Source organism: Triticum dicoccoides, chromosome 1A (genome assembly GCF_002162155.2).
Source record: "Triticum dicoccoides isolate Atlit2015 ecotype Zavitan chromosome 1A, WEW_v2.0, whole genome shotgun sequence".
Classification (NCBI taxonomy): Eukaryota; Viridiplantae; Streptophyta; class Magnoliopsida; order Poales; family Poaceae; genus Triticum; species Triticum dicoccoides.
In genome coordinates, this window is record NC_041380.1 from 145,086,950 (window position 1) to 145,096,592 (window position 9,643).

Consider the following 9,643-nt stretch of genomic DNA (forward strand, 5'->3'; position numbering starts at 1 on the left):
AAGCTCTTCCTCACCGGTGACTATGAAGTAGCGGCGGCGCTAGGGTTTGAGAAGCTCGAGCTGGAGAGAGGTCGAGCGGAGTAAAAGAAGTGAGGAAGGGGAGAGGGGTATTTATAGCCATGGTGAAAATCGTTCGCCCGAAGAATTTGGAAGAACGTGCCCCTGACCCTTCTCATTCGCATGACATGTGTCACCCACGTACTGAGAAGTCGAGATCGTGTTAGATCGTGGGTGAGTGGATAAGTATATCGTGGGATGCAGAATAATTTGAGTGTCAAAGCCGAAAATTGGATAAGATAAGTTAAAAGTTCCGTTCGCAATTTCTTTAACTGACAAGGACACAATGAAGATTTTGAACGAGTTTCAAATAGAACGCACATGAAGAATTTGTGAACAGGTTGGGTTGAGTATAGCATAGAGGGGGAAGGGTCCGATCACATTCACTTAGCAGAAAAACCAACTTGAAGATATAGCTATAAGTGAATGCTGTAGAGGACATAAACTCATATATATAGCCAATGAAGAAGAACAACGGAAATAGTGAAGACAATGCAAAGTTGAAGATTTGAACAATTGAGGAATTTCAACTTTTGGTGGTGGCGTGACCCACCGTATAAGAATGATGATTTCAGACACCGCGTACAATTATCGTATGGTTCTGAGAATCAGATTCTTCGTTAATTTCTTCACACTTAGAGTGTTATTCTTCATTGATTGAAGAAAAACCTTTATTCATGTGTTGCACATCTAAGTCATCAATTTTGCATAACAATTTTGCATAAGTGTTAGGATGAGTGTCCTTTTCAGATAACATTCGAAGATTCTAGGATATTTACCTCACACCGCAACTTGCTAAATCTCTTCTCATCCAAGGGCTTTGTGAAGATATCGGCTAGCAGTTCTTCAGTCTTCACATGTTCAATAGAAATGTCGCCCTTCAACACATGACCACGAAGAAAATGATGATGAATCTGAATGTGCTTAGTCTTCGAGTGCTGAACTGGGTTGTGAGCAATCTTGATGGCACTCTCATTGTCACAGAAGAGAGGCACATTCTTCATGTTGATGATGTAGTCCTTGAGAGTTTGCTTCATCCATAGCAATTGAGCACAGTAAGAACCAGCGGCAATATACTCAGCTTCAGCAGTAGATAGTGATACGCGGTTCTGTTTCTTTGAGGACCAACAGACCAAAGATCGTCCGAGGAAATGACGTGTACCAGATGTTGATTTGCGGTCCACATGATCACCAGCATAGTCAGAGTCAGAATATCCAATGAGATCAAAAGCCAAGCCCTTGGGGTACCATAATCCAAGTGTTGGTGTGTGAGCTAGATATTGAAGAATATGCTTCACAGCCTTATGGTGTGATTCCTTCGGTGTAGCTTGAAATCGGGCACACATGCAAACACTAAGCATTATATCTGGCCTAGATGCACATAAGTACAATAAAGAACCAATCATGGAGCGGTATACCTTATGATCGAAGTCAATACCATTTTCATCAGTGCACATATGGCCATTTGTGGGCATAGGAATTTTGACGCTTTTGCAATCTTGGATGCCGAATTTCCTCAGAACATCCTTGAGGTATTTTTCCTGAGATATGAATATGCCATTGCGTTGTTGACGAATTTGAAGACCTAAGAATAATTTTATTTCTCCCATCATAGACATTTGATATTCTTCACTCATCATGTAGGCAAATTCATCACTATAACGTTGGTCAGTACAGCCAAAGATAATATCATCAACATATACTTGGCACACAAACAATTCACCATCATAAGATTTAGTGAAAAGAGTAGGGTCGAGTGAACCGGGTTTGAAGCCTTTCTTCATGAAGAATTCCTTCAAGGTATCATACCACGCCCGTGGGGCCTGCTTGAGGCCATACTTGGCACACAAACAATTCCTTGTTGATTCTGAAGAGTTTGTCAGGATTCTTTGGATCTTCAAAACCTGGGGGTTGAGCAACATATACTTCTTCCTCAAGCTTACCATTGAGGAATGCACTTTTCACATCCATTTGATATAAAGTGATATCATGATGGTTAGCATAAGCAAGTAATATGCAAATAGCCTCAAGTCTAGCAACAGGTGCCAAAGTTTCATCGAAATCCATTCCTTCAACCTGTGTGTAGCCTTAAGCTACGAGCCGTGCCTTATTCCTCACCACAAGGCCATTTTCATCTTGCTTGTTGCGGTAGATCCACTTTGTGCCAATGATATTGTGCTTGCGAGGATCTGGACGTTTGACCAGTTCCCAGACATTGTTGAGCTCGAACTGATGTAGTTCTTCTTGCATGGCCTGAATCCACTCAGGCTCCAGAAATGCTTCATCTACCTTAGTGGGCTCTATGATAGAGACAAAAGCATAGTGCCCACAAAAGTTAGATAAATGTGAAGCTTTTGAGCGTGTGAGAGGACCTGTCACTTCGATGTCATTGATGATCTTTTTGAAAGTGCATTATATCAACTAGAGGGGGTGAATAGGCGATTTTTATAAAATTCTTCACTGAGGAATTTGCCGGTGAGGAAATTCCTTAGCGAAGAACTACTAGCAGCGGAATAAGTACTCAAAAGTAAACATAACAGAATACAAGCATAGTCATCATGATGAAATGAAGACAGGCACAGAGTATAGGAAGCGTAAGCACAGGATAACACAGGATGAAGACAAACAGACTGAAGAAATTGCTCTGAGGAAATTGAGAAAGTCTTCAGTCAAAGTCTTCAAACACACACATGAACAAACACACAACACAGTTATGAGGAAATGAAAGAGTTGAGGGAATAGAACCAGTAAGCTTGGTGAAGATAATGATTTGGTAGACCAGTTCCAACTGTTGTCTCAGTTGTACGTCTGGTTGGAGCGGCTGAGTATTTAAACTCGAGGACACATAGTCCCGGACACCCAGTCCTGAACACGCAGCTCAGGACACCAAGTCCTCACCGTATTCTCCTTGAACTAAGGTCACACAGACCTCGTCCAATCACTCGTGCTAAGTCTTCAGGTGACTTCCGAACCTTCACAAACTTGGTCACTCGGCGATCCACAATTCCTCTTGGATGCTCTAGACCAGGACGCCTAACCATCTGGAAGAAACACCATCTTCAAAGGTAACAAGCGTCGGATCCATGCAGGATCAATCTCTTCAGTGATGATCAATCACTTGGGGTTTGTAGGTGTTTGGGTATGGGTTTTTCCTCACTTGATGATTTTCGCTCAAAGTCCTTGGAGGATGGGTTGCTCTCAAATGACAAGTGTCAGTTTCTCTCAGAGCAGCCAACCAGCTAGTGGTTGTAGGGGGCGGCTATTTATAGCCTAGGGAGCAGCCCGACATGATAAGACATAAATGCCCTTCAATGATATGACTGTTAGGTGGATATATATTTTGGAATAGCTGGCGCATAGCACAACAACGGTCAGAATTTTGAGTAGCAAAATCTTCAGGGCTATCATGTTCCTCACTGTGTAGGAAATCTGCACTGGCGAATTCCGAACTCCTCATCAGAACAAATTCCTCAGAGACCAGAAGAACTTCGTCTCTGTCACTGAAGAATATGACTGGACTGTATGAGATTTCCAATGGCTTCACTCGAAGGGATTGGTAGGTGTAGGATTTTGAGTTGAGCATCACATGGAAATTTTTCCTTAGTATTTCCTCGACCCCCTTTAAAAGTACGGTGTTTCCTATGACTCAAGAAAGAGAAAATGAAACTACAAAAACAAAAGTCTTCAGGCTTCATGTTCCTCGAATGAATACCAAGTCTTCAAGGTCACACCAATTTCTTCACTTTCAAAGTCTTCAGAAATCCAAAGTCTTCAGTCGAATAACTTCATTTTTAGGGGTTGACTTTCTCTGTAAATATCAAACTCCTCATAGACTTATGGACCTGTGTACACTCACAAACGCATTAGTCCCTTAATCTATAAGTCTTCAATACACCAAAATCACTAAGGGGCACTAGATGCACTTACAATCTCCCCATTTTGGTGATGGATGACAATAAGTTAAGTTTTCGATGGGGATAAACATATGAAGTGTAAATACTGATATTGAGGAATTTGATTGCAAGATATAGAAGAACTCCCCCTAAAGATGTGCATAGTGAGGAATTTGCTTTTGAAGCAATGCACACTTGAAGAGTTGAATCATGGAGATCTCCCCCTATATCTTGTAATTCATACATGCATTTGACATATAACAGTGAAGAATTTGAAATGCATGATGAAATATGGTGACTGATGCAATTCAGCATGCGTGCATTAGCATATATGAGGAATAAGCATGCAGAAAAACATATCAAAAGTATCAGAGCACCATCGGGTTTAAGTTTACAACTCGATCCAATAAAGTCTCAGAAGAATGAGAGTTGTAACTAAAAAATGCCCATATAGAAAGACCCGCTTGAAGACTAACTCAAAATTCTCCCCTTTGTCATCAAATGACCAAAAGGATCGAATATGAGGACTAACGCCCCTGATGAATATCAAGTTGATGAAGGAGCGCCAGCGTTGTTGGGGTCGTTTGTCATAGTAGGGCCTGCCGCAGTGTGGTCCAAGTCTTCGTTCTCATCAGTGTTGCGCGATGAAGAATATGAGCTGGCCACCAAGGAAGGAACCTTGACCTTCTTGAATTTCTTCGGTGGAGGTGCAGACCAGTCAAAATCTTCGTTGAGACCCATTTTCTTCAGATCTTCTTCACCATATAGATGTGACAGTATTGCCCAGGTGCGACCGAAGACTTCATGGAGGTTGGAATGGTTTTTATTCACTGCATTTTGTGTAGCAGTCATGTTGTGAAGAAAGGAACCAAACTGACGCTTAACCCATTTATTATTTTGATCCACCTTCTGGTGAAGACTAAGTAGAAGCTCACGATCAGTCATCACACGAGGAGCAGTAGCTTGAGGAGTAGACTTGGGTGCATTGGCAGAGTCATGTGTGGCAGAGTCATCATTGGTGCAATAAGAGGCAGCTTTGCGGAACTGTCCATCCAATGGACGAATGCCTTCATCAATAACAGCTGGTGCCTTGCCCTTTTTATTAACTAAGGAATAGGTCCGCTTGAGGACTTCAATTGGGGGTAAGTAGCTGATGTGATTCTAAAAATCAGCTTTGTAGTTGAGTGAAGAATTTGTCCTGAGGAATCTCATAATCCAAGGTGCATAAGGCTTCAGCTCAAACGGAGATAGTGCAACATTTGCCAGAGTCCTCATGAAGAAATCATGATAATTGACAGGAATGCCATGAACGATATTGAATACCAGATTCTTCATGATGCCAACAATTTCCTCATCAGATGAGTCATGGCCTTTGATAGGACTCATTGTCCTCGTAAGAATACGATAGACAGTTCTGGGCACATAAAGTAATTCCTTCATGAGGAATTTGGTTTGTGGGGCCTGACCTAGCTTCAAAGTTTCATCAAAACTTGCATGTAGTGATTTGTAAGCTCGGGTTCACTATAGATGCAATGACCTTCTTCAAGGGGAGGACTGAGTGGTAAGGCATGAAGCAATTCAGTAGCTAGTGATGTGTAGTGAGTGTTCTCAGACATCCAGTCCAGCACCCATGAATTCACATCTTCAAAATCTCCTGTGATGTGCAGCGTCGCATAAAATTGAAGAATAAGTTCTTCATTCCAATCACAGATGTCAGAGCAAAAGTTTAACAGTCCAGCGTCGTGAAGAACACTGAGGACTGGCACGAAACACGGCAGAGATTCCATATCCACGTGAGAAATGTGCTCATGGTAGAAGATTTTCTCTTTGTTGAACAGCACTGAGGAATAGAAATTTGCTTGACTAGCAGTCCAGAAACGCCTCTTCCTTATACGAGCAGAATCATATGGGTCGTAGTCTTCGAAGAATACGTGCTCGCCGAAGAAATCATCAGCCTTGAACTTTTGCTTGCGTGAGAATGGATCCTTTGGCTTGGGCAGAGGAGTGTCAATGAGTTGCATCACGACCTCAGGAATCGCAATCTCAGGTTCTTCAGGCTGAGGAATTTCTGGTTCCTCTTCAGTGGTAGTATGTGTCTTCAGATGTTCAGCAGCAGCAGTTTCTTCAGCACAAGTGGCTAGAATTTCCTCACATACAGATGAAGTGGGGTGAGTTTCTTCAGAGCCCATTTGAATAGTTTGTGCAGGGGACTGGGGTATTTGCTGCAACGGTGTGAACATTGGAGAGTTTGGATGCCGACTTTCCCAGAATTCATCACTCATCACTGGTGTGGAGCAGCCAACGTCCACATATTTATCTTCCATTTCTTCAACGCCAGCCTCTTCAGCTATGAACTGAGGCATAGGCGAGGAGATAACAGGTGTTGAAGGGATCGTATCCACTTCAATTTCTTCATCAATCTGCTCTGACGAAGCAGCAAAATGATTTTCTTCATCACATCCGCTAGGGATCTCATATTCTTCACCAAAAGGAACAAGGTCCTTTGATGGCATGCTTGAGATTGGAACAACATCAATGGGATTAGCAAATGAACTGGTCAAAGGCTGCATCTTCTTTGGAGCTGAAGAATCTGAAGTAGCTGATGATTTCCTTTTCTTCACTGCTGCACGCTCTGCAGCCTTGGTCTTCTTCACATCTGATGCAGATGGAAGGATCGGAGTTGGTGTTGGCGCAGGAGGAGTAGAGGAATCTGGTTGATTTTCTTTAGGCACAACTGATGCAGCTGCCCTGATTTCTTCAGTTTCTTCAGGCGCACCACTAGAGGATGCCTTGGCAATTTCTTTAGCGGCTAGAATGCAGTCATCAGCCCTGGAACTCACATTTTCTTCAACAGTCTGATTTTCATCAGCGGTGCTGGCATGTTCTTCAGTCGGCTGAGCAGATGCTTCAGCTTGAGGAATTTCCTGTTGCGTTGGGGCAGCAACATTGGAAGTGAAGTTATCAGCAAGTGTCACAAAACGAACCTTGGCTCCAAGCCAATCAGCACGGTATGCGTCAAATTCATCACTGAGTTTCTTGATCTCAGTTTGAATAGCGACAAGTTCTTCAGTTGTCATAGAGACAACATTTTTCTTTAGATAATGCTCCTTCTTGTACCGCGCTTTCTTGATCTGCCTGGCCTTCTCAAATTTCCATTTTTCTTCTTGAATGAAGTGAGTCAACATGTGACTTTGGCCAAGAGTCAGCTTGAAATCAGGCATGGGATCCAAAAGCAGTGGCACATCTGTTCTTGTGCCAAACATCAGGCATGGGATCCAAAAGCAGAGACAACTTTGTTCTTGTGCCAAACATCAATGTATTCGAGGATCAACTTGGGATCCAAAAGCAGTGGCACATCTGTTCCCTTGGCTCTAGCGGCCCTGACTCCTATCTCTGACGATTTCAGCAAGTTCATCATCATTAGCTTTTTCTTCTTTAGACGACACGTGGAAGGCGATCTGCTTCTTCTGAGGACTAGGGCGAGGACCTCTTCCAGCAGTAGCCTTTGTCTTCAGTAGAGAGGGTCTCGTTGAGGAATTTGGTGCAACTGAGGAACTAGCTGAAGCTCCTGAGGCAATTGAGATGCCTATGGTCCTTTGACACGTGGCTAGATGCACAGGTGCAGAGGACTTTGTTGGAGCGGCCGAAGACTTTGGCGGAGGAGCTGAGGACTTTTGAGGAGCGGGATCAGCATGAGGAATTGGCCGTGAGGGCATTGTTGGTGAAGCACTTGGCTTGCACGTAGGCTTTTTTGACATAGCCTTCTTCGGCTTGACAGCAGAGGCCTTAGCAGAGGCACCAGCAGCAGCAGAGTATTTATTGAATTTCCTCACTACTTCTCTGGCTTGCTTAGCCAACTTGGCTTGTCGCTTGGCCCATTCATCAGGATAGTCCTCACCGCGCTTGAGGCTGGTGGGATCAGCTATTTGGCCAGGTGCCAATGGAGGTCTTGGGCAAGGAGGATTGAGTGCGAATTTCTTCATGTACTTGGGAGTAACATACCTGTACTCCCTCCACTCTCTTGCCCATCTCCTTTCTATCCTCTGTATGCGCACCTTGCACTGATTTTTGTCCTCTTTTCCAAACTTGGCCTCATCAGGAGTGCAGTAATCCTTGTATATGTCATCAGGGATTTCAAACACTGTGTTGACCTCAACCCTCTTTCCTCCTTTCTATGGCTTCTTACCGTCAGCCATTTTCTTCAGTTGAGGAATTTGAACAAATGAATTCTCTGAAGAAGTATGCAACTTTTCTTCGAGGAACGCTGCAAATGAGTTAAGTTGATGAGAACCTAGTGATTCAGCAGCTGACATGAGTACCTGTGAACAGAGTATAGTTGCGAGGAATTTGGAGAGGTCATATGCGTTCTCAGAAGGTTTTGTAAAAAGAACAAGTTTGAGGAATTTGACCACATGAGTCTTGAAGAATTTCACTAAGCGTTCTTTGTCTTAGGTTCCAGAGATGTGTAGATAAAAAATCCACACATTTGAGGAATCTCGAAGAAAAACATAGCTTAGAGAAACAAATCAAGAATAGATGATATGTGAGGTGATTTAGTGTGTGAAGATATGAAGAAAAACATCTTTGAAGATTTTCTAGATAATCATTCGAATCAACGAGGGCAGTAAAAGTAGCTTTTAATTACCCTGGATGAAGAACACGATGAACGGTGAGGTGGATAGGTGAAGTTTGTTTGTGTAGATCTTCCACGCCCTAACTTGGCGGAGGAAGACGACTATGGCAACGGCGGAGTGAAGATTTCCGCGGCCGGCGCGAGTACGGCGGCGATGAGGTCGAGGCAGTGAAGCTCTTCCTCACTGGCGACGATATAGTAGCGGCGGTGCTAGGGTTTGAGAAGCTCGAGCTGGAGAGAGGTCGAGCGGAGTAGAAGAAGTGAGGAATGGGAAGAGGGGTATTTATAGCCATTGTGAAACCTGTTCGCCCGAAGAGATTGGACGAACGTGCCCCTGACCCTTCTCATTCGCTTGACATCTGTCACTCACGTACTGAGAGGTGGAGACCGTGTGCGATCGTGGTGGATGGATAAGTGTATCGTGGGATGCGGAACGGTTTGAGCGGCAAAGCCGGAAATTTAGATAAGATAGGTTTTAAAGTTTCGTTCGCAATTTCTTCAGCTGACAAGGACATAGTGAAGATTTTGAACGATTTTCAAATAGAATGCACATGAAGAATTTGTGAACAGATTGGGTTGAGTATAGCATAGAGGGGGAAAGGGTCTGATCACATTCACTTAGCAGAAAAAACCAACTTGAAGAATTAGCAATAAGTGAATGTTGTAGAGGACATAAACTCATATATATATTTATATATAGGACAACACTATTCTAATCCTGGGATTAGAATAATTATTTGGATCACAGCGCCCTCTATATAGAGCCGACGGGATGTTCCCAAACTCCTGAGCCTCCCACCACCCACGCGACCTGGAACTTCCACCACCCCGACCCCCCACGACTCATCCCGCCGGCCTCCCACTCTCCGGGAACTGCTTCCCCTCGCCGCCCACCGCATCCGGCAACCGACGCCGCCCTGGCCACGCGCAGAGGCCACTAGTCTCTTCCCGACCACGCCCCCAGGAGGAGGTCCTCCCGAACCCCCCGCCGCTGTAGGCCTTCCCCGAACCCCCCGCTGGATCTGGTGCATGCCACCCTCCCCGGAACCCCCGCCGAGTG